The 26,052-nt window shown below is 35.2% G+C and overlaps 1 protein-coding gene and 1 long non-coding RNA gene across 3 annotated transcripts in view; one reads left to right on the top strand and one right to left on the bottom strand.

Annotated features, from left to right (window-relative positions):
* The window catches only part of LOC144297185 (uncharacterized), a 58,689-nt gene extending 47,794 nt beyond the window's left edge, over window positions 1-10,895 (bottom strand). The window contains exon 1 of the long non-coding RNA XR_013364264.1: window positions 10,639-10,895. This is a non-coding gene — a long non-coding RNA (uncharacterized LOC144297185). The remainder of the gene's footprint in view (window positions 1-10,638) is intronic.
* Window positions 10,896-10,939: 44 nt separating this feature from the next.
* The window catches only part of ATF7IP (activating transcription factor 7 interacting protein), a 111,888-nt gene continuing 96,775 nt past the window's right edge, over window positions 10,940-26,052 (top strand). The window contains exon 1 of one of the 2 annotated variants that reach the window (XM_077870989.1): window positions 10,940-11,123. The gene's annotated coding sequence lies outside the window, so the exon portion shown is untranslated. The remainder of the gene's footprint in view (window positions 11,124-26,052) is intronic. The other variant, XM_077870988.1, reaches the window with a different exon arrangement.

The raw sequence follows: 26,052 nt of genomic DNA, 5'->3' as shown, positions 1-26,052 counted from the left end.
GGAACATCCTCTCATTGGGCAGATTTTCAAGTGGTACATTTAGGTGTCCACTGTATCTAGGCCAGAGTTCACCTCAAGTATGGGATCTATATTAATTCATTGACAATTGCTAATATATGGCTGGATGGCCAGGGACAAAGAAAAAAAGTGGAAGATTGGTGACATGGCAGTCTGGGGTAGAGGTAGTGGATAGATATTTACAAATGAGCAGAGTGTGGAGATATTTGTGTACCATTTGAATATTACCAAAGAGCAACCTCAAAAAAAGGATATTCACAATAAGGTAGAAAAGATGACCCACTCTGTAGATATCAGGCATCAGTGATATCATGTAGATATTCCTCAGGTGTTCCTGTCCCTACCAAATGGGCTTTTGCTCAAAGTGGTCATGTGACATGGACTTAGCAACTTGAATCTTCATTGACCAAAACCATGGCAATAAACTCCAGCTGCAACAGCAGAGACCAAAAATGAACCCTTGATTTAGGACCATTCCCTGGAGGAAAAATTTAACCTTGGTAGCAGGTTGATTACACTAGATCAATTCCATCAAAGTGTGTATACTTCATTCTCACTAGAAGAGACTTTACTTTGGAAGCATATTTACCTTTTTTGCCTGTGATACTTCAGCCCAAACCACCACAGCCCATCGATTTACAGAATGCCTTACTCATAATATTTCAAAATTCTTTTGAATGTATTGTTTCCAACCAAAAATTCATTTTATAGGTTATGAAGTGTGGTGATAAGCGCATCTCATAAGATTCATTAGTGTTACTATGTCCCTATTATTTAATACAACTGTCCTCATGGAATGGTAGCCTGGCTTTTTGCTTTAAACACTAAGTTATCTTTTAGAGCAATTAAAAATATTTTATTTTACTTTATTTCTGACACTCTTCATTTCTTCATTTTTATCTATGTGTCTGACCTATATAATGCTTTTTCTCTCTGTAGAATGTTCTTTAACTTTCTTGCAGTTTTATTGGCAATGGAGTCCTTCAGTTTTGATTTGTCTGAGAACATTTTGATTTCATCCTCATTTTTTTAGATTATTAGTATTTCTTATTTTCATTTTTTAAAGATTTTATTTATTCACAGAAGACAGAGAGAGAGAGAGAGAGACAGAGACAGAGACATAGGAAGGCGGAGAAGCAGGCTTCCTGCAAGGAGTCTGATCCTGGACCCTGGGATCACATCCTGAGCCAAAAGCAGATGCTCAACCGCTGAGCCACCCAGGTGTCCCTACTAATTATTTATTTATTTGTTTGTTTATTTATATTTATTTGTTTGTTTTTTAAAGATTTTATTTATTTATTCATGGCACACACACACACACACACACACACACAGAGGCAGAGACACAGGCAGAGGGAGAAGCAGGCTCCATGCAGGGAGCCCGACATGGGACTTGATCCCGGGTCTCCAAGAACACGTCCCGGGCTGAAAGTGGCACTAAACCGCTGACCACCCAGGCTGCCCAATTTTTAATTTTTAAAGTAATCTCTACACCCAATATGGGGCTCGAACTCACAATCTTGAGATCAAGAATTACATGCTCCACTGACTGAGACTGCCAGGCGCAGTCATCTTCATTTCTTTTTAATAAATTATTTTATTTGTTTATATTTTAAGATTTTTATTTACTTATTTGATAGAGAGAGAGAGTGACTGAGCACAAGCAGGGGAAGCAACAGAGGGAGAGGCAGACTCCCTGCTGAGCAGGGAACCAAGGCAGGGCTCAATCCTAAAACCTTGGGATCCTGATCTGAGCTGAAGTCAGATGTTTAACTGAGTGAGCCACTCAGGCACCCCCATCTTCTTCATTTTTAAGGATACTTTTGCTGAGCATAGGATTATGAGTTGGGTTTTCAGCACTTAAAAGATGTCACTTTATTGTCTTCTTGCTTGCATGTTTGGTGAGACATGTGTTTTAATTCTAGCCTTGTTTCTCTATAAGTAATGCATCTTTTTCTTTGGATGTTTTTAAGACTTTTGTTGTTTGTCTTTGGTTTGCTACTATTTGAATATGACATGCCTAAAAATTGGGGTTTTGGTATTTATCCTATTTGGTGTTCTCTGAGCTCTGTGACTTACTGTTTGTGTAATTCTAGAAAAATTTTGGCTCTTATTTATTTGAATATTCTGCCCTGTTCTTTCTTCTCTTTGGGATTCTAATTATGCATATATCAGACCATTTGATACTGTCTCACATCTCTTGGATAGTCTGTTTTGCTTTTTGTTTGTTTGTTTGTTTTTGCATTTCAGGTTGGGTAATTTTATTGATTTATCTTCAAGTTTATTGATTCTTTGCTTCCCTGTGTTGAGTCTACTGATGAGTTCATCTAAACATTCTTCATCTCCATTACTGGGTTTTTATTTAGATCATATGGGTCTTCCTTTGCACTGCTCCCCAGGGATAATCTGTCTCTTATATCTCTCTCAGTATTGTACTATTGCTTTAAAAATCAAATTATTTTGGCACGAGGTGGTGGGTAAAGTAGGGAGCATTCTATGATGTTCAGATTAATAGCTGTAAATAGGCACTGTAAACTTAGATCTTGGGGAATGGAATTCATAAGTATTTCAGTCTCTCTTGAAGATGTAAGGTCTAGCATGTCTTCCTACTTCTCCTCCAAGGATAGAGCATTCTTTTTGCCTACAGTTTTTGGTGCCTTTTTCACTCTGAATTAAGTTCCATAGAAGAGATAGAAAAGATGTGTTTCAGTAGGGGCTGTTTTTCATCTCTCACATCTAGCACGATGAAGGAATCTTTCTCAGGATTCTTCTCACTCTTCTTTGTGAAAGCCTAGTTTGATTTCAGAAGGAAAATTCTGTTAGAGTGTGCAATCTCCTGTATGTCTTTTGGTAGGAAATCCCAAAAAAATCTCTAAGATGGACGTCAAGAAGCTTACTGCCTATGTTTTCTTCTAGTAGTTTCATGGTTTCAGCTCTTACATTCAAATATTTAATCCATTTTGAGTTAATTTTTGTGTATGGTAGAAGACAATGGTCCAATTTCATTTCTTTGCACATAGCTAGTTCAGATTTCCCAACACTCTTTATTTTATTATTATTTATTTTATTTTATTTTATTTTATTTTATTATTTTTTTATTTTTTTCCAACACTCTTTATTGAAGATATTGTCCTTTTCTCATTGTTTATTCTTGGATCCTATGTCATAAATTTATTGTTCACACATGTGTAGGTATTTCTGGGCTCTCTTCTGTTCCATTGATCTATGTGTCTGTTTTTACGCCAATACCACACTGTTTTGATTACTATAGTTTAGTAATATAGTTTGAAATCAGGGTGCATGATTCTTTCACAGTTTTGTTCTTCTTTCTCAAGACTGCTTTGGCTATTTGGGTTTTTTGATGGTTCCATAAAATTTTTAGGAATTTTGTTCTAATTTTGTCCAATCCATTAACATGGAATATTTTCCATTTATTAGTATCTTCTTTAATTTTTTCATCAATGTCTTCTAGGTTTTAGTGTAAAATCTTTCACCTCCTTGGTTGAATTACTCCTTGGTATCTTATCTTTTTTGATGCAATTTAAACGAGATTATTTTTAAATTTCTCATTATAATAGTTTGTTACTAGGGTATAGAAACAACATTTTATATACTGATTTTGTATCCTACAACTTTACTGAATTCATTTATTCTAACAGTTTTTTGGAGGAGTCTTTAGGGTTTTCTATATATAATATGTCATTTGCAAATAGTGACAGTTTTATTTCCTTCCTGATTTAGATGACTTTATTTCTTTTTCTTACCTAACTGTTCTGACTAGGACTACCAATACTATGTTGAATAAAAGTGGCAAAAGTGGGCATCTTTGTCTTGTTCTTAATCTTAAAGGAAAAGCTTTCAGCTGTTCACTGTTGAGAATGACGTTAACTGTGGACTTATAGATGGCCATTATTATGTTAAGGTAAATTTCCTATCTACTTTATTGAGAGTTTTTATCATAAATGGATATTTTATCATAAATGGATGCTTTTTCTTCATCTATTGAGATGGTAATATGATTTTTGTCCATTTTAATGTGTTATATTTCACTGATGGACTTACAGATATTGAATCATCCTTGCCTCCCTGGAATAAATCCCACTCAATCATGGTATTTGATCCTTTTAATGTATTATTGAATTTGGTTTGCTACGATTTTGTTGGGGACTTTTCCATTTTTGTTCATTAGGGGTATTGGCTTGATAATTTTTTTTTTTCTTGGTGGTGTCTTTGGTTTTGTTATCAAGATAATGTTAGCCTTGTAAAATGAGTTTGGAAGTGTTCCCTCTTGTTTTTTGGAAGATTTGACTGATATTAATTCATTTTTATTTATTTATTTTCTAAAGATTTATTTATTTTTGAGAGAGAGAGATAATGAATGCATGGGAGTTAGGGGAAGGACAAAAGGAAAAGGAGAGGGCCAGAATCTCAAGCAGACTCCCTGCTGAGTATGGAGCCTGATGCAGGACTTGATCTCATGACCCTGAGATTTTGACCTGAGCTGAAATCAAGAGTAAGATGCTTAACTGACTGAGCCACCCAGGCAGTCCATAATTCATTTTTAATGTTTGGTAGAATTTATCAGTAAAGCTGTTTGGTCCTGGGCTTTGTTGTCAGATGGCTTTTTATTACTAATTCTCCTTACTAGTAATCAGCGTGTTCAGATTTTCTATTTCCTCATGATTCATTCTTAATAGATAGCATACTTGTAGGAATTTATCCATTTCTTCAAGGTTGTACAACTTCTTAGTGTTTATTTATTTATTTATTTAAATATTTTATTTATTAATTAATGAGAGACACAGAGAGAGAGAGGAGTGAGAGAGAGCACCAGAGACACAGGCAGAGGGAGAAGCAGGCTCCATGCAGGGGGCCCGACGTGGGACTCGATCCTGGGTCTCCAGGAACAAACCCTGGGCTGAAGGTGGTGCTAGACCACTGAGCCACTAGGGCTGCCCTAACTTCTTAGTGTTTAGTTGTTCATAGTAGTGTCTTATGATCCTTTGTATTTCTGTGGCATTAATTGTAACATCTCCTCTTTCTGATATTGAGTCTTTTCCTTTTTTTCTTAGTGAGTCCAGATAAAGGTTTGTCAATTCTTTTTATCTTCCCCAAACCAGCTCTTGGTTTCCTTAATGTTTCTGTTATGTTTTCAATCTCTATTTATTTCCACTCTGATCTTTGCTATTTCCTTCTTTCTGTTAACTTTGGGCTTTGTTTATTCAACTTTTTTGAGTTCCTTGACATGTAAATTTAGGTTGTTTGAGATTTTTCTTGTTTCTTGATGTAGAAATTCATTGCTGTGCACTTCCCTCTTAAAACTGCTTTTGCTGCATCACATAAGTTTTGGTATATTGTAGTTTTGTTTGTCTCAAGGTATTTTTTTCTCTTTTGATTTCATCTTTCACCCATTGGTTGTTCAGGATCAAAATATTTTTATTAAAATGAAATCATTTATAGTTCTAGAACTCACTGTAACTTAGCTGCTAATTTAAAAATTGAATATCATGTTTCATGTATATACATCAACATCTACATGCATAGTATACAAATATAAGATTAATATGGATTATTTGATATTTCAAAAAGTTTTTCAGAAGCCAAGTATAAATGTTGGGAATATTGCCCTAAGTTCTGAGTACCTACAGAATCAAAAACTGTAACATGAAAAAAAAAAACAAGAAAATGGAGGCTTGACACTACTGGCAAATGACTGTTAAGGAAAAATTGATAGAATCTCTACTAACAGAGGAAGGATCTGAAGAATTAATTTAAAAAAATTATCTTACTGCTCAAATCTTTACATACTCTGACGTTGTGTGTGTATCTCAATCTACTGACCTCCATAGTATTCTTATACTTGCCTTTTGTTTTGAGGACACAGAGCAAAAAATATGGAGAAGCATTCCCCTGAGAACTTTAGTTATATTAGGAGAGCAGATGGCTTTTGTTTTTTGGTTTTATAAAAAGATTTATTTATTTATTTAAAGATTTACTTATTTGTTTATTTATTTATCAGAAATAGAAAGAGAGAGGGAGAGTAAAGCTGGAGGAGTGGTAGGCAGAAGGAGAAGCAGGCTCCCTGTTGAGCGGGGAGCCCGATGCATGACTGGATCCCAAGACCCTGGGATCAAGACCTGAGCCACAGGCAGATGCTTAACTGACTGAGCTACCCAGGCATCCCAGGAAAGCAGATGTTTTAAGGTCACAGTTATCAGATGATATTGCTGAGTATCAGATTCTGAGTGACAAAGGCATCCATATGTTCTTATAAATCTGTGTGTATGTTTATGATATATAGGGGCCCTCTAAAATATGGGGGTCAGAAAAGTGGATATAACTGTAGTACTGGTTCTATCTGTTTTATTAAGTGCAAATTAGTTATTTTCTAATGGAACCCATTTCATTCATTTAGATCGCCTATATACCTTGGAAAATGGTTTAGATACCCCTTTCCTTTTCTGATGACTTCTTATATTAGTTTTCTATTGCCAAAAAACAAATTGCCACACATTTAGTAATGTAAAGAAATATGTATTATCTTGGTTTCTATAGGTCAGGATTTTGGGCATAACTTTGATGGATCTTCTGCTCATAGTCTTGCAAGGCAAAATCAAGGTATTATTTGAGCTATATTTTCATCTGAGTGCTTAGCTGGTAAAGAACCTGTTTTCAAGCTCATTTGGCTTATTTATAGAGTTTATTTCCTTATGGCTGTATGATTGAGGGTTCTGGCTTTTTGGTTCTGTTGGCTGAAGCCCACTCTCAGGCTACTCACAGGTTCTGGCTAACTTTCTGTGTTGGTTTCTTCAACATAGTTGCTTACTGCATCAAGCCAGCAAAAAGAAACTCTTCGCAGGGAAGGCCAACCTCCTTTTAAAAGAGCTTTTTCCAGATTAAGTCAGTTCTATCCATGATAATCTCCCTTTTGGTTGGTTAACTCAAAATCAATTTATTTATTTTATTATTTTAAAAAGATTTTATTTATTTATTCATGAAAGACACACACACAGAGAGAGAGAGAGAGAGAGAGAGAGAGAGAGGGAGGGAGGGAGGGTGGGGGGGCAGAGACATGGCCAGAGGGAGAAACAGGCTCCACGCAAGGAGCCTGACGTGGGACTCGATCCCGGGACTCCAGGATCATACCCTCGGCCCAAGGCAGGCGCTAAACTGCTGGCCACCCAGGGATTCCCAACTCAAAATCAATTTATTTGAGACATTAATTACATCTGCAAAATTCATGCATCTTTGCCATATGCTAGTATTGGCTAGAAGTCAGTCATGGGTTCTGCCCATACTTAAGGGGAGAGGATTATATACATAGTATGAACAAAAAGGGTGGAGATCATCTTAGAATTCTGATTCCCACATTTTCTATTTCCAAAAGTTGGTTTTTGAGTTTTACTAGGGTTATCTACTTGACACTTCAGTAAACTTCTCTGCAAATGGGAGGATAATAATAAAAAGTATCAGGTTAATTCATATTTCTTCTTAATGGTAGTGTAGAATGTGCAGATAGAAACTGCTCAAGCTTAACTATGTCTGCACTTTTACCGTGCTGAAAAGTACTACTACTACTATTGTTACTACTACCACTACCATAATTACTATTAGCTGACCACTTATTGAGATATTACTATACATTCAGTATTGCTTGAAGTGTTTTACCAGAATTTAATCTTCAGAAAAACCTTAGCTGACAGAGGCTATTTTTTGTCATCCCCATTTCATATTTCAGGAACCATTTGTATAGAGAAGTTTAGAATGTGCAGCAATAAAGAAGTAGAGACATTCCAATTCAGGTAGTAAGCTTTCAAAGCTAATTTTTGTAATCACTACATTAGGTAGTCTCATTTTGTAGTACTTAGAAACTTCAGTTTTCCTCTTTAGTTGTTCATTTTTCAAGTTTATGCTGTTTTTCAAACGTTCTATTTTCCTTGTTCAATTGCTCAATTTTCGTGTTTTAAAAAAATTTTTGCTTATTATTTTAGTTTTTTCTGCTTTTGGATTTTTTTTTGTGTGAGAAGTTCTGTGATTGAGCTTTACTACAGCATTTGTGTGTGTGTTTAAACTTTATTTTTACTGCAGCATTTTTAAAAGAAGAATATTCAGTCTGTTTGTATAAATAAGGCCAAAATGACAGATAAAATATGGAAACCCTTTAGTTCTGATTATAAGTAGCTGCCCCACCTCTGAATATTCCTCTTACCATCCAGTCTGCTTAGGTCCCCAGCTGAAGAACCCTTAGACCTCTTTATAATCCTACAACTTAAGGATTAACATCTGACAAAGTAGGAGGTCTTCAAGTCTACATCCATTCTGATTGGCCAGTGTCTAGTGCCATAGGAAATGAGAAGTATTTTGCATTTCTGTTTTGCCTAACTTGAATATTATTCTGACAGCCACTTTAAGCTCTTCATTATGAGTCAGGTCAAGTATCACACTTAATACAAGAAACCAGCAAGAAATTTCCCTGTATTCTATGAGGAAGATTTAGGTCCTCTTGTTCTGTACTTCTTCTTCTTCTTCTTCTTTTTTTTTTTTTAAGATTTATTTATTTATTTATTCATGAGAAATAGAGAGAGAGAGAGAAAGGCAGGCTCCATGCAGGGAGCCTGACACGGGACTCAATCTCGGGACTTCAGGATCACACCCTGGGCCAAAGGCAGGCGCCAAACCACTGAGCCACCCAGGGATCCCCTCTGTACTTCTTTTATACTTAGCATTCTATTTAGCATTAACCTTATGATAGTAATAATTTTATAATGTTTATTTGCATATATGTCTCTTACCCTATTAGAGGCAGTGTCATTTCCTCTGATCATTTTCAGTGTTTGAGTGCATAATAAATACTGAAGCTGTTGAATGAAATAATCAATTATTGTTTAGATCAGCCAGCAAGTGGAATAGCTGAAGAAACTGTAAGTATGTGGTTGAGTATATCTGGGGAGATTCAACTACAATAAAACTGTCTAGTTAGAGTCTTAGGAAGGCAAATCTAGAATATGAGCATACCTATGAAAATTGATCAATTCATGAGTCAATGCTGAATTATTTTTTCCTTTATCATTAATCTAAACAATTGAGAGTGAACTATTGTAAACATGATTCTTTATTGTTCATAGAAAACATACAGGGAACCCTGCCTGGGTGGCTCAGTGGTTTAGTGCCTGCCTTTGGCCCAGGGCGTGATCCTGGAGTCCTGGAATCGAGTCCCACATCCAGCTCCCTGCCTGGAGTCTGCTTCTCTCTCTGCCTGTGTCTCTGTCTCTCTCTCTGTCTTTCATGAATATATAAATAAAAATCTTAAAAAAAAATACAAAGAGAAACCTGATGGGCTATTATTCCAATCTTATGATTTTAGAGTGAAGCTTTTAATATTGATATTAATATTTACAATATGTTGAGTATTTTATAATTGAGCAACTACATACTAAATAATTTGTTATAATTGAAACTATAATTTTTTTGAACAATCATATATTATATTCTTTGTTAAGTTCTTTACAAAGGCTAGCAATAAAGGAATGTAAATCTAATTGTGTTATTTTCTGACTTATTACCTTTTCAGTGATCCCTCATTGCTCTACAATAAAATTCAGCTTTTACACAAAAAAATCTTTTAAATCAGTTCTCATGTAGAGTTCAGCTTTTCTAGGAAGGCATTTTTGATTCTCCAAGTCTGGATTAGGTGATTCTCCTAAATCCACTCAGTGTTTCAACTAAGTGGAAAGATCCAAATCATAAAAATAAGTATTAACCACCCTCCACTAATTTCTTATGACTTACAAAAATTTCTTGTTTACTTTTCTGTATCTTATAGTATAGATTTTTTTTTTTTTTGTCAGGCGCCTAATATAGTTCTAGAATAATGACTGCTAAATAAAAACTGAATGAATAGATACATTTAAGGGAAAATCACATTAAAAAACAAGATAACCGGGCAGCCCCGGTGGCCTAGTGGTTTAGTGCCTGCCTTCGGCCCAGGGCGTGATCCTGGGGACCCGGGATCGAGTCCCACATCAGGCTCCCTGCATGGAGCCTGCTTCTCCCTCTGCCTATGTCTCTGCCTCTCTGTGTGTCTGTCGTGAATAAATAAATAAAATCTTAAAAAAAAAAAAAAAAAGAGAGAGAGAGAGATAACCAAAGCTTACGGTCTATTTGTTACGCTCTCGTTGCTCTGGAAAACACCTTTACCTTTTTCCTGTCATTGAGCTCTCTTCACCGATTTGAATCACAGGCATTATCACCATCTTAGAGATGACAACACTGTGTCAACACAAGTGTTCCAAGAAGCAGGCAAGAAGGTAGGAGTACTTGGGTGAGCGCAGATCGCCCCACAAACTGAGTAGCACCTTCTCCACTCCATCCCGTGACCTTTACTGAGGACTGGCTCCCAATATAAAACTGAATAGAAAGGGATGCAACTTCTGGTGGAAGGGTAGGATTATTGCAAGTGCTAGCTCTGGCACAAAACTGAAAGAAAAGATGTGCTTTCGCCTTTCTCTCATTATTTACACTTTAAAGTATACTTTGTGAATTTTCAACGTGAATGATGAACAAATACACCCCAGGCTTTTTGGAAAATCTTCCTCTCAGTTCTTTAACTCTCTCACCTACCTATTTCCTGGATTTCCTTCCTTCTTTCCTAAGGCTCATAGAGGGCGCTCACAAAGTGCTACTCCCTGGTTGAGCGAAGCTCCACTCAAAACACACCTCACACTGCAACGAAAGGCGCAGCGCCACCACCTCAGACATCCTCCTCCGCTCCAAGGCAGGAGGCGTGGCCAATTCCCCTCATTCAAATAAAAAACCAGGAGATTTGCATAGGGAACGGCTTATCCTCGAGCCTATTGGCTGTTAGCACCGTGGGCGTGGCCAATATTACGACCGTGGAGCCCCGCCTACATTAATTTGCATAACGGCCCCGACGCGTGCAAGGGAGAAGCGGGTTTGTTTTTGAATCTGCGGAGGCGGCGGCGGCGGCAGCGGCGGCGCGGCGACTGAAGCGCGCGATACTGAAGCGGCCGCGTTGAGGACGGTTGCGCGGAACGGCTCTGTAGGAAGGAACTTGGTTCCCCCTCCCTCATCTCCCGCCCCGGAAGGTATATGTGACTCCTAGGGGCTGTTGTAACCACATTTTCTTAAATTACTATTGTATTTATGAAGAGTCAAGACCGCATTATGGCGGCTGCGGGAGTTGTGTGTGCGCCTGCGCGGTTGCGGAGCTGCGGGCGGGCGCTGCATGGGAGCACGTGATCTTGCGGGGTCGGGCTCTAGCTGCAGTTGTGCAGCTGGCGGGGCGGTGGCTGCGCAAGCGCAATATTCATTTTCGAGATCTAATGTTCTTGTTGGACGCCATTTGGGTTCTAGATTTAATTTTCCTCATTCTTGAGGAGTTTCATTTTCTTATCCTCCTATTCTCACATTTTTCAGGGAAAACGTTTGTCTTGTGTTGGTCTCTTATACTGACCCCAAACTCTTTCTATATTTTTCCGTTTCTCTGAGAAGCAAGCTGTGACCTTAATTTTCTGTAAAAATGATTGTCACTTGTGGTTCTCGATTATAATTTCACTTTTAGGATGTTGCTGGGTTCAAGTTTCTATTTAGGGAGACGAAGATCAGCACCTAGTGGTGGTCTCAGGGGAAGTACATTTAATTGAACTACATGTTTGCAAATAACATTTTTAACCCTATTTTTTACCAGTTCTGTTATCAGGGAATTTTACAAAATAGAAACAATTTGACTTTTGGAAATATGAGGGGACAGGGGCAATGGGAAGATCTGAATACTGTTGTTTAGAAAGAAATCTCAATCTAAGTCTTGATTTTAACAGTTTGTGTGCTTCTGGTCATACTTGTATTTGAGTTTTAGTTTTTTTTTTTTTTTTTCAGTCTCTGATCACTTGTCCTTTACTGTTTCAGTTTGATCATTTTTGCTCTTCTGACTTTTAAGGTTAAGTCATTTTTTTTTTTTAGCATTTTATTTGTTATGATATGTGAAATAAAAATTGGTTGGTAAGTGTTTCTTCTAAAGAATTCTGCAAGGAACTAACTACACTGAGGCCTTTATGAGGAAATAGAGTCAACCATCAATGAAAAAAAATCAGTTGATTCTTTAAAAAAAATGTCCCATCTACATGTGTGTGAGTTACAGTTGTGTTTGATTTCTTAAAATTGTGTTCCTAGTTTTCGTTTTTCAAAGGAGGTAGTTGTAAGCATGCTGCTGATTATTTTAGTTTACAATGATTGTGTCACTATATTTAAATCTTATATAACACCCCTAGGAGAGGTGTTATACAATTTGATAAAATTCTATCATTGTGCAAATTGTTTGTTACTGAACTAAAAACTTGTAACTGCTTTTCATGAACTTCACCTGTGGTTTGTGTGTACAATAATTGGTTTCTTGGTCATTATATAAAACTGAGTTTAAATCAGTCATCTGTCAAATGAAGAAGTGACTAGTGCTTTATAATGGTTGGTTAGGGACGTTTTTCTTGCCCACAGCAAGTACCGTTTAGTGCTAAGTAGATGTAATTGAAAGGAATAGTTTTGGTTGGTGGATTTTTAAAAAGTGACGTCACAGGTGAGAGTGAATGGGGTGATAGGAAAGGTAATTCTTTTTTCCTCAACAGGAAATTCGCCGTTCATATAATTCCTGGACCTCTGGACTCTTCTACACAGAAATATATTTAGAGGGCAGTTGTGTAATCTCATCCCCTTTTATATTTCTGGGGCGATTACCCAGCACACCCCTCCCCCACCTCCTGGGACATGATTTCACATGTTGAGAGTGGAAAATATGTTGTATTTTCTGTCTCTGGGTTTGTATATTAATATACATACTTAGGTTAAAAAAAGTGAAATATTTTGGTTTGTATATTTAAGCTTATGTTTTTATTTGAATATTCAAATGATTGCCTCTTAGGTTAATGCTGAAGATTGTAAGAGGTACTTGAAAACAGTGAGGAGCATGACGTATAATGTAAATATTAGATAATTTTGCTGTATGTTAGAAAGGCAACTATACTTCTATAAACTTAAAACTAAGACTAATGAATTGTCTGAACTCGTCCACTGTTTGCTATTATTCTTTCAATAACAAGCATGTTTTGCAATTTTAGTTTGGTAGTTATGATGCCACAAATTTTGGCACATATGCAACACATATAATATTAAGACTAGATTACTTAAGGAATGAATACTAAGTTACTGGGGTAATTTAAAACCTTTTTTAGTTTTGTAGATTTTAAACATCACAAAATGTAGTTTAGACAAAAAAATTTTGATAATTAAGCCGCAAACCATTTTAAAATTGTCTTTTTTCTTTAAACTATGATTTGAGGGGCAGCCCGGGTGGCTCAGTGGTTTAAAGTCTGCCTTTGGCCCAGGGCGTGATCCTGGAGTCCCGAGATCGAGTCCCACGTCGGGCTCCCTGCATGGAGCCTGCTTCTCCCTCTGCCTGTGTCTCTGCCTCTCTCTCTCTCTCTCTCTCTCTGTCTCTCATGAATAAATAAATAAAATCTTAAGAAAACTATGATTGGAATATGTGATACATATATTTAAATACCTTTTTTTACTTATAGCAGATTTGAAAAGTGTTTAGAATTAGCAGCATTTAGAAAAAAACTAAATGTTTTGGTGATTTTTTTTTTTTTTGTTATTTTTCTATGGTTGATCTGTTGACCAATAAGTATTGATTGTTCAATAAATATTGATCAGTTAGTTTTTCGCTTGGGCCATAATTTCAGTCCTGTTTCTTTAGTATTACACTGTGGACATTTTCCTATATCCTTATTCTTATAAAAATACTCTAGTGCTTTTTAAATGTATAATATTCTTTTAAAAATGTTGTTTAATGGTTACATGATATTATGTTATAAAAATATCCCAAATCATCAAATATTCTTCAAATGTTTTTAAATGGCTGCATAATATTGTTATTTCTAATAAGAATATAGTTTGACCTACTAAACATTTCTTTTATTGACCATTTGTTGCCCATTTTTTTGTTCTAAATAATGCTACGGTGAACATCCTTCCACATGAGTCATGAACTGCATCTCATGATAATTCTTTGAAATTACTGCTTCAAAAGGCTTTGAAATTATTTTAAAATAATTTACAAAATTAATAAAAATATAGTTTTTTTGAAAAGCATTTCCCATACCACTATCAATTTGGTGGCTGAAAAATAGTAGCTCATAACTTTTTTTCTTTTTGATAACTAGTGAAGTTGAACTTTTTAATGTCTATATATGCAATTTTGTGCATTAGCTCATTTTTGTGAATTAGCTGTTTGAGGCTTTTTGATGTATTTTTCTGTGGTGGATGTTAACATTTTTCTTATTGGTAACAGCTATTTAGATACAGCCCTTTGCTTTTCATATTTTTGGTAGCTTTTTAAAAGTTTATTACTAAAATTGCTTATGGTTTTATATATTCAAAAGTTTCCCATTTTATGTAGCATAATGCATTATTTTTTCTCATTTGTGATTTCTTCTAAGACTTATTTGCTTAGAAAATATGACTTTTTCTGAGATGAACTAAATATTCACCTGTTTTATTTTTCTACATATTATAATGATCTTTAAAACTATGTGTTTTAATCTGTATGGGGTCTATTTTGCCATATTGTATGAAGATGGGTTGCTAGTTTCCAGTTTTTCCAAATACCTGGTTTTCTTAGAATTTTATGTTGGGGATCTTTTTTCCTACTGGAGTTGCTAATTTTGATTATCAGTTAGTAGATTTGAGCTATAATTCTGGTTCCTCTACTAGGGATATTTAACCTGGGATCCATTGGCCTCAGGAGTTTCTATAGATAGGCTTTAAGAGCCTTCTTTGTTAGATCCTTCCATGGATTTCTTGACATACACAACTTTATGTGAATGTGCATATGTGCATTTTTCTGGGGAGAGAGTTACAGTTTTCATCAACTTTTGACAAGAATATGTAATATAAAATTTAAAAGCAAGTTAATAAGCACTGTATTTGGGCCTTATTCATATAGCAGTAGTGCATTGTTTCATTTGCTGTAGTGCTCTAGACTATATACATATATGGAGGGGCAAGGCGCATAATTCCTTTTCACAATTTGTTAACTAGCCTTCCCTTGTTCTTGCAGATAAACTTTAGATTAATTTGGTTAAGTTTTTAAAAAGTCAGTTATTTGAAGTTTTGCTTAGAATTGCATTAAATCAAAATTGGGATAAGTTTACATCTTTATACTGTTTTTCTATTTGTTTTACTCACGAATAGAATACACTTTCTGCAGATTCCATGAAATGTCCTTTTTAAAGGAAGAGTGGGAGAATTTGCAATACCTGTTACTTTTCATTAAAGTGTTATTTTTACTTGTTTCCTAGTGCTGATATAATGTTAATAGGGATAAGTTGTTATAGGGTATAAAACTGCATTTCTATTTTTAATCTGCCTTAGGACATGGTGATATGAAAATAGTGCAAATATGAAGCTAGAAGTGGGAAAATATGTTGGCAAGTTAAAGTGTTCTACAATATTTGAAACCAAAATTTTTCTTTAACATAGGTTTCTTTTTGTTGTTGTTTTGTTTTTTTTAATGGAAGAATGTTAAAAAGTTCTCTAAGTCATTTTTCTGACCGGGATGGAGCCTAATGCTATAATAAAGTTTAAAAAGTTTTTATTTTTAGTCTCTGATTTCATGTTTATTTTTAGTCTCATAAGGATATTTTCCTAATTGTTAGTATATATTCATTGTCCATTAAATCTATTTTTTGTGCCAATTGACTTCATGAAAATAAATCTAGAAAATAGGTAGAAATCAGTTGTTAAGGTATTATTGGCTTTTATGAAACTTTATTTATTTTTTTAAATGAAACTTTTGAAATGAAGAATCCCCATCTTTGGGTCTTTTTCAAGCAAAACCATTCATAAAAAATTTGCATATTTTACTTTTTTATGTGACCTTTGCTCTTGAATCCTTTTTCTAGTTATGACAATTTATGATACTTAGTTTTTCAGACTATAGTAGATGAGAAATAGCAAAATTGGGACAGGAGAAGTGTTACTAGAGAAACACAAATGGATAGGAGCTGGAAGTGATGGCTAGCATCTTGATAGTGAAGAGGGGTCAGATTTCAAGTGTTAGAAACAAGAATTTAAAAACAGTTTTAAGGTCATATAGTTTGGGAATTAATATTCCTAGAGCTGAGTCAGTATTTATAACATGTTCAGCATGGTAATTGATGATCTTATTAGTGATTCTGGATCATAGAGAATATTAACTTGTTCAGGAAGGCAAAGAAGTGTATGATTTAGTTTAGAAGGCTTATGTTATAATTTTTAAGTTTTGAGGTATATGGAAAATTCATACATGGGCATATGTACTTTCTCAAGGGAGTCCCATGTGGGCTGTATTGTGGATAAAAGTTAGGTGATGTTTTAACATAATGTAAATGATAGAGTGTAAAAAAGCGATAGTCTCTGTAGCTTCCCTAGGGCATCTAGAAATTATCTGTCCATTAGTGGAATTTCTCTTTTGAAATTCTTGCCCATTTGACTTTGTTCTGTTCTTTACAGAGCCCAAGACTTTAAAAATGATTTTGCACTGTTCTTTCTCAGATTGTCCTGAAATCTAGAGCAAATAAGTGGTTTATCCTGTCCTTTTAGCTTATTTAAAATAGAAAAGCAAATTCCAAAAAATTAAGCTTTGTTTATATATGCTTCAAGTTACATGGTGGAGACCCATTTCGTGTTGGAGACAGTATGAGAGCTGGGCAGCATTTTCATTTTTTTTTTTTAATGCCTGAAAAATGAGAATACCAGGGTACTAGTGCTTGTTTGTACAATGTGAATGTCTTCAGTTTTGAATTTTAATCATTTGCATTTTTGAGTTTTAAGAGAATGATTCAGGCATCTCCTTGGCCACTTTCCAAAAAATGTGATAGGCCTAAGGGTACAGTTCACAGTACCTTGTGAGAGACCTTATAATTGGATCTCTGTAAACATGAAAGTCTGAGAAATAAAGATAACCTATTAACTTTATCATGGAAAATATTCATGTATTCATGTCTGCAGTTTTTCATCGCTCAGAATATTATAAAAATATTTTATTATTTTTTTAATCTAATGACTAGGAATAATGAACTATATACTTTTTAATTTAGGAGAGAGGGCCCCTTTGTTTGATGTGAGGTAGTAGTGTAATAATGTCATACTATACAGTTCATTGTCCCTTTATTATTTGTATAGCCTTGTGCTACTTTGGGGGAATTACTGTCTTGTGGGTACCTAGGAAATATTTGTCCAGTACTCTGTGGCATTTTTACATTCTAATGAGAGATTTGACTTGAATGTTAGAGTAGTGATTCACAGAACTGACAGAGCTTTTAAAGGAATTCTCCTTGAGTCAGTAGTTCTCAAAGATAGTACCTTTCAATTTTGTAGAAAGGTAAACCTAGAAGATGAGACTACAATCTGCCATTTTGAGAACCAGAACGTTTGGTGAAACAGTCAATGATGTGACTACTTCAGCACATTCTCAACTAAGGTTTAGAAGTTTAATAGGAGTGTATCTGCCTTGTTACTACCCTTATTAGGGTAAGTGTCTTAAAAAGAAGTTGTAGTGAAAAATACCAAAGAGAAAAGAGGCTATTGTTGACATTTCCTTTTAGGTGGTAAATGTCAGGAGCTAATAAAGGCTTAACTGCTCTGTGAAAATACTACCGTGTTTAAGGATGCTTAATGTTTATTTCTCTCTTATAATAAAACAAAAGGTTGTTTAGGGGGTGGCTTTGACTTAACATGGTTTCCAGGTCGAACATGACTACTCCACAGTTTCCACCAACCAGGGGCAAGAGAGAAAGGGCAATGAGAGTGAGTTCATACCTCATTCTTTTGAAAACATGATCTGGAAGTGGCATGTATTGCTTTGACTCATGTTTTATGGGTGAGAGTTTAGTCATTGGAACATACATAGTTGGGAAAGGAAGGCTGGTTAATATATCTAGCTGGACAGCCATGTGCTCAGCTAAAATTAAGGAATTTTATAAAAAGAAAGAAATGAGTGTTAGGGAATAACTAGCCCTTTCTGCTATAAAAGAAGCTGGAAAAGTCTCTCAAAGTAGTTCATAATTTGATATTGAAAACTGGTTTTCTGTCTTCCTTTTTTTTTTTTTTTTTTTTTTTTTAAAGAGAGACACAGAAAGAATCAGGAGAGGGACAGAGGGTGAGGAAGAGTGAGAATTCTAATCAGGCTCCATGCCCAGTGTGGAGCCTGACGTGGCGCTTGATCTTACATCCCTGAGATCATGACCTGAGCTAAAATCAAGAGTTAGATGCTTAGCTGACTGAGTTACCCAGGCACTCCTCTATATCTTCCTTTGAAGTGGAATATTGAGAGCTTTGGAGTCATGATTTGTGGTTGAGAGCTGTTATTTATCTTATTTGGTGAAATACTTAGCCTTTCTGCTTGCCTTTGCAAACATATTAAATCATGTTTAGCTTTGCAAGATTGGAATTTTAATTTAATATTAAAATCTCAGTGTGATATTTTTGTTATTTATTCAGTGTAATATTTTTTAAAAAGATTTTATTTATTCATTAAAGACACAGAGAGAAAGGCAGAGACATAGGCAGAGGGAGAAGCAGGCTCTCTGCAGGGAGCCTGATGTGGGACTCAATCCCAGGACCCTGGGATCACAGTCTGAGCCAAAGGCAGACATTTAATCACTGAGCCTCCCAAGTACCCCTCAGTGTTAATATTTTTAAACTTTACCAGATAACTTGTTTATTTTAAAAGGATGAAAGTCTGTGACTGAGGACTGCGGGTAGTGACAATTGTGAATGACGATTGTTTGAACTACTTGTTTTAGTCTCAAAGTTGAGTTTATGTTTAAAAAGCTTTTTTTTTTTTTTTTTATTACATTTTTAAGTAATCTCTACACCCAATTTGGGGTTCAAACTGATGACCTTGACATCAAGAGTCTCATGCTAAACTGACTGAGCCAGCCAAGTACCTCGAATTTATGTTTTTATTATTTTTTCCAGATCCTTTTTTTCTTCAGTAAAGTGTGAAATATACATCTTGAAGATGGAAAATGTGATTTTTGAGGATTTTGTAATTTACACAAGTAAAAAGATCGTGGTTGTAAATTCTTTGCACATAGATAAAGCTTATCTGATTAATAAATAAGTAATTAAAAACAGCTTTCTATGTAAGTAAAAAAAAACCCAGTAGATATTCATGTAAGGCCCAGAAAGTGAAGCTGTAATGGGGGAGATGAAGGAAATCTTAGGGGAGTTGTATTTTAAGGGATGAATTAGAAAGCTATTTTCAGTAAATGGGATAAATAGGGTTTTCAGAGTATCAGAAATGAGAAAGAAGGTAGTGTGTTAGGAGAACTCTGAATAGCTCCCTGGTATATGATATAAGAGTCATGATTTTTGTTAAGTAAGAGTCATTGCTGCCATGGTGCCTACATATTATAAATAATAAAGGATGTTGTTATTCTCAGTTGTAAGTCTAATTTTGTTTTTAAGATTATTTATTTATTTATGAGAGACACAGAGAGAGAGAGAGAGAGAGAAAGAGAGGCAGAGACATAGGCAGAGGCAGAAGCAGGCTCCATGCAGGGAGCGCGATATGAGACTCGATCCCAGGACTCCAGGTCATGCCCTGAACAGAAGACAGACGCTCAACCAGTGAGCCACCCAGGCATCCCATAATTTTTTTTTTTAATTTTTTAAAAAAATTTATTTATGATAGTCTCAAGTCACAGAGAGAGTGAGAGAGAGGCAGAGACATAGGCAGAGGGAGAAGCAGGCTCCATGCACGGGGAGCCCGACGTGGGATTCGATCCCGGGTCTCCAGGATCACGCCCTGGGCCAAAGGCAGGCGCGAAACCGCTGTGCCACCCAGGGATCCCTAATTTTTTTTTTTAAACTCTGTTTTACTTCCTATCTTGCTTAAAGGCATTTATTCCTTTTGACTTCTGTGTTTATAGTTGTGTAGTGCTTCATAAGCTATCTGCTGTTAGGAATTATATCTTATTGATGTGGCTGACAAATGTCACATTTTAAAGAAAAATCCATTTAATTAGGAGTGATAAGGCCACTATTAAAAGTATAAGATTGCTTTCCATATTGCCTTAGTATTCAATAAGTATTTTCTTATTGAAATACTAGAACCCTTTTGTTTTAGGTGGAGGTGCAAAAAAAGGGAAGTAAGATATACTAGTTCCTTTTTTTCATATAACTCATAATTATCCACTGATGTCAGGCTTTTCTTTTTAATAATTGAACACATAATTTATTTAAGCACCCACTGGATAAATTGTAAAAAGATTTGACAGGCACTTTGCATATGAAAAATTATAAATTGTGAGTCAAGTTTTAGCAAAAAATTCTTTCATCTCATTCATTAAAAAAAATTGAAGAAAACAAGGAGATACCATTGTTTACCATTAAGTAATTTCTAAGGTATAACTCTTAAGGAGGTAGTATATGCAAATTAATAAGGTTTTGGTGAGATGATGAAATGCCATAATTATTTAGCATTTCAAGTTTGTGTAATTCCTTCCTTTTTCACCAAACTTAAGTGATTTGAAAGTTGGAAGATGGCAGAAATGAACGAAAAAGACAGAGGATTTTCCTAAAATCAGTAATATAGTGAAGTGGAAAGAACAGTTAATTTTATATTGGGATCAGGGCATTTAGAATCTCCCAGCTGTATTAACGTAAAATGGTGGTATCACCTACCTGGTAGGGTAGTTGTGAGAGTTAAATGAGATTAGATATAAAAAATGGTTAGCGGTTTTTCCTGGCATATTTTTCTTTTCTGTTTTCAATCAACTGATGGATCAGTTAGGCTTGAATATTTAAGAGGCAGCTAGGTGCAGCTATAAGGAGTCCTTCAATGCAGGAGCTATACAGAAAATGACAGTATTCTTGATTACTGGAACTAGAATTTAAATTCATTTAAAAAATAATTTAGAAAAGTAGTCTTATGATACCACTCACTAAAAGGGAAAAATAAGCATTTAAAAAAATAGTGTATTTGCAAAGGTTTGTGAAGGAATCTAGATTTAGGACTGTTTTATTTTAGAAGGTATTTAACAAATAAAAGCCCTGGAAAATTACTAAGTTTACAGTAAGCTTCTTTGTGGTAAAAAGCAGTCATTTTCTCACATTAATTATATATCTTCAGAGTTCATTATTGCCAGAGTTAGAGATGAGATGATTTATTTTGAGGACGAAATCCACATAGGCCCTTTGAAAAATTAAAAAAAATTTTTTTTTTTTTTAATTTAAGGGTGTAAAGTGCTCTGTTCTGTTTTATTTACCATCCAGGTATGAAACTTGTGGATATGCGCGCTCAAAATTGTAGCAAAACAAAGTGTCAGTTTTCTCCCATAACCATTCCTGTGGCCAGATTCCTGCCCCTTAAGACACAAATTTGACCACATAAATTTGTTTAATGATCTTCTGATTTGTTTTTTTTTTTTGGATAATTTTCACAGGTCTAATGAGAAGTTGATTAATACAGACTTTCCTATTGTCTGGTTAGCAAAACTGCATATATTTGGCATGAGGTTTAAGAGTCTAGATATTTTGTAAAGTGTAGTAACTTATTTACTTGCTTAATTACGAGATCAGGAACCAAAGCTGTCTAATTTATCTCAGCGAATTTTCACTGCAGTATTTAAAACTAGGGTCTTATGGTTCTGAGGTTTCCATATTTTTCAATATTCTAGTCTATTGGGAAGTGATATTCTTTATTCCTATTAAACCTGGGAACCCAGAAATATAGAAGACATACTAAATTAGTTTCTGGGAGGACTTACTAGGCATCATTTCTACATTTGAGGTGCAGTCCTTGTTCCCTATCATACGTAATTATAAGTTATCTTTTTTTATATGTTACATTTCTCTTGTAGTCATGATTACCAATTTGTTTATCCAATTTTATCCTGATAGGAGGGAAACATTCTTTTTTTTTTTTTTTTTTAGCAATAGTAGGTGCTTTATTTTATTTATTTATTTTTTTTATTGGTGTTCAATTTACCAACATACAGAATAACACCCAGTGCTCATCCCGTCAAGTGCCCCCCTCAGTGCCCGTCACCCATTCACCCCCACCCCCCAACCTCCTCCCCTTCCACCATCCCTAGTTCGTTTCCCAGAGTTAGGAGTCTTTATGTTCCGTCTCCCTTTCTGATATTTCCCACACATTTCTTCTCGGAGGGAAACATTCTTATCTGGTTTATAAAAAGGTAAAAACAAAATCAGTTTAGATAAGGCCCAATTAATATATTTAGTATTTTCCTACAGAATTGCTCTTTAATTGTTCTGGTGGCTTATTAATTATAACTAGTATTAAGATCTTTCACAGAATATTTTTCCCTTGGAATTTTGAGGATACTGAATCAAGATATTATTTAAATTATTACTTACACAAAGTATATTTTAAATTGAAGTTTAAAGATAGATTAAGAAGAAAATATTTTCTCTCTGTAACCATTAAAGATAAAATATTAACCATAGTTAAATCAGTTTATTTAATCCTAAGTAATTCTTGTTTCACCTATCTGGGTTTAAGTAATCTATTTATACAAAATGTCTTCACTGGACTAACAGAATCACAGAAATCCTGACCCATTCTGTTGATAGAGTTATGACTGATGTTGATTCATTAAGGTAATGTCAACTTAAACCAGGAGGCGTATCCCAGAGTCTCTTCTACCTATGAATAATAGGATGATTTGGTACAGTTCTTTACTAAGGATCTTTTGATGTTTATTTCAAGTAAATAGATATCTTCCCTCAGGTACATTGGCAGCAAGGGTTTGACTCATTTTTTTTTTTTTTTTTTTTTTTTTGAGTCTTACTGTAGAGGCCTCATTGCCCTCTACATGTGGTACACTGCTCTGATCAGAATTTTACTTACCACGTAGGGAATTCCTTTATCCCTTGGCCATGTAGCACCTTTGTTTTCCACATGTCATGCCTTTTTATTGATTTATTCTGTCATTGGGGGAAGGAGACCCTATTCTTTAGTAGCTTTTTGAGAAAGAGTAAATAGGAAGTATGTTCTTTGAAATCAGGAGTGTGTGAAAATTGTCACTATATTTTTAGATACTTGATTGATAGTTTGGCTAGGTATAGAAATCTAGGTTGGAAAATACTTTTCTTTAGAATTTTAAAGACACTGTTTTATTATCTTCTTGCTTCAGTTAACTGCTGAGAAATCTGAAGCCATTCATGTTTCTGATTTTTCCCTCACTGAAAGCTGTTAATCTGTCAATAGTCTCTAGTGTTTTGAAATTCCACTGTAATTCTTTGATGTGGATCTCTTTATCTTTGTTTGCTAGCATTCATCAGGCCCTTTCAGTTTGGCAACTCTTGTTTTTCAGTTTTGGAACTTTGTCCTAAATGATTTCATTGTGATGCCTTATGCTATTTTATCATTCCAATGAGAATTTTTGGAGGGGTACTCCACTTTTCTTAGATTTTTTTTTCCCTCCTGCTTACAACTTTGTCTTTTTGTTCAGTTAGATTTCTTCAACTTTATCATCTAGTTCTTCTGTTGAGTTTTTCATTTTTTTTTTATCATGTTCATAGTTTCTATTTTTGGTCCTTGACTATAGTATTCTTTTTTTTTTTTTTAAAGTAAACTCTATGCCCAATGTGGGTCTCAAACTCATGACCCTGAGATCAAGTCTCATGCTCTACTGACTGAATCGTCCAGGTTCCCCTGGTATTCTATTCTTGACATATGATTGCAACATTTTTTTCTTATCTGTGGATATTAATTTTTCTTGAAGTTTTTTTCTTAAATAGTTTTCATGTTTTTTGTTTTAGTTTGTGTTTGGTCTCTGTCTTCCATGGTAGACTTTTCAGTTGCCCTTTTCTGCCTTGCCTGACTCTATTACATGTTGTGGAAGATTAAAAAGTTGATTAGAGGGGGCCTAGGCAGCTCAGTTGATTAAGCATCTGACTTGTGATTTCAGCTCAGGTCATGATCTCAGGGTCGTGAGATCAAGCCCCACATGGGGCTCTGTGCTATGTGTGGAGCCTGCTTAAGGTACTTTCTCTCTCCTCCTGCAACCTCCCACCCCTACTTGCACACGTTCTCTCTCAAAAATTTTTTTTAAAGTTGATGAAAATATTTACACTTGTCAGCTTTCAATGTCTCTTCGGCTTATTTGGGTTGGCTTTGTTTGCTTGTTTATTTATTTATTTTTTTAAGATTTTATTTGAGAGAGAGAGCACCCAAGAGAGAGCACAAGCAGCGGGAGCAGAGGGAGGAGGAGAACTCCCTGCTGACCAGGGAGCCCAATGTGGGTCTTGATCCCAGGACTCTGGGATCATGACCTGAGCCAAAGGCAGAGGCTTACATGGCTGAGCCACCCAGGTGCTTCTGGGTTGACGGTCTTTTGAGAGCCCTAGACCTTAAGATCTTGTGTCTTGTGCTTTTCAGGTACCCTCAGAGAATAGTTCTCCATTTTTATACATGAGGAATAAAGATTTGATTGCCAGCATTTTGAAAGATTAATGGAGAAAGAGGACTAGGGGTCTCTGCAGTAAGAACTCAGTCCCTTTCTCTTTGGTATGCTAATCATTTTTTTTTAAAGATTTTTTTTATTATTTATTTATGATAGACACAGATAAGAGAGAGAGAGAGGCAGAGACACAGGCTAATCATTTTTAACTATGGATGTTGTCTTTATATTTTTGCTAGGATTGTGGAGAGGAGGTATTTTGTGGAATGTGATAAGGATATGTAGTTTATCTTATTGATTCAAAAATAGCTTTCACTAGTATTCCCTTTTTTAGTCACACCATCCTATTTGCTCCGCTCACCTCCATTGGCCTAGTTCTTTTACTTGCTGTGTCTTTTGAAGTTGCTGTCGTGTAACTTAAAATTGATTCCTGTCCCCAATGAAGCATGGAATATGATGTGTGGGGAAGTCCTAAGTTAGTTACCAGTGGTTCTGCTTATTTTCCAGCTCCCAAAATCATCTTAGCTATATTTTCTCTTTTACTTTTCTGCTCATTCTTGAGGATTTATGCTTTCAAAAAATACCTTTACAGTAGTTTTGGTGAGAATTGAGGGAGTGAAATTATGTGTTTTCATTTCATTATCTTAACACCCTTTTAATGTTTGTTTTCTTTGGATGTGTAAGGCTGCTAATAATATGCAACTAAAGTGTATTAACTAAAGTAATTTTCTATATATGAGAGTGATAGAATTTCTGTTTAGGTTCTGTGAATTTTTAATATTTTGTATATGCAAAATATTGGGCTTAATCCCAAGACCCTGGAATTATGACTTGAGCCAAAGGCAAATGCTTAACTGACTGAGCCACTCAGGCACCCCTCCATCTTGGATTTTAAAGTACAGAGGTTGTTTTAGGCCAGTGCTAAAAACTTAATTGAGTCTTTAGCTGACTATTTCTTCTTAGAAAGTAAGAGTTGAGATCTTAAAAATGAAGGTTCTTAAAGATATAGAATTTTCTGAGGTTTTTGTGGTAGAAATTAAAACACTGGGAATTAATTAGGACTCATCATCTATTGAGCAAATAAATGCTGTGTTTTGTACTATGAAAATGAATGGAAGATGAATTAAGATGTGATTTCTGTTCTTTAGGGACTAATATATAAAAACACAAGTGAATGATAGATAGGTGGTGAATATATTGATGGTATGCACAAAAGATCTTGAAAGCTAAATTATACTTGGTTTGGGGGAGTATAGTAAAGGGAAAGACAGAGTAAGGAAAATATTGTTATTCATGAGAGAATTTAGGTTGAGTCTGGAATATGATTTATCTGGTGAAGTAGAATTGTTTCTTTGGGCTAGAGAGTGAAACATGTTGTTGACAGTGGCCCCAGTTATCTGAATAACAGCCTAACATTTTCCTTTTCTAAATCATTTTCATAATGCATAGAAACAGAACCTGTGTGGGAAGAGATGGGTGAAGGAAGCTCCATGGGCTCAGACTGAGTATAGTCTAGCATATATTGCAGCTCCTGACACTTTTGTGAAGT

Source organism: Canis aureus, chromosome 25 (genome assembly GCF_053574225.1).
Source record: "Canis aureus isolate CA01 chromosome 25, VMU_Caureus_v.1.0, whole genome shotgun sequence".
NCBI classification, from domain to species: domain Eukaryota; kingdom Metazoa; phylum Chordata; class Mammalia; order Carnivora; family Canidae; genus Canis; species Canis aureus.
This window is presented reverse-complemented; position numbering and strand designations above follow the sequence as displayed.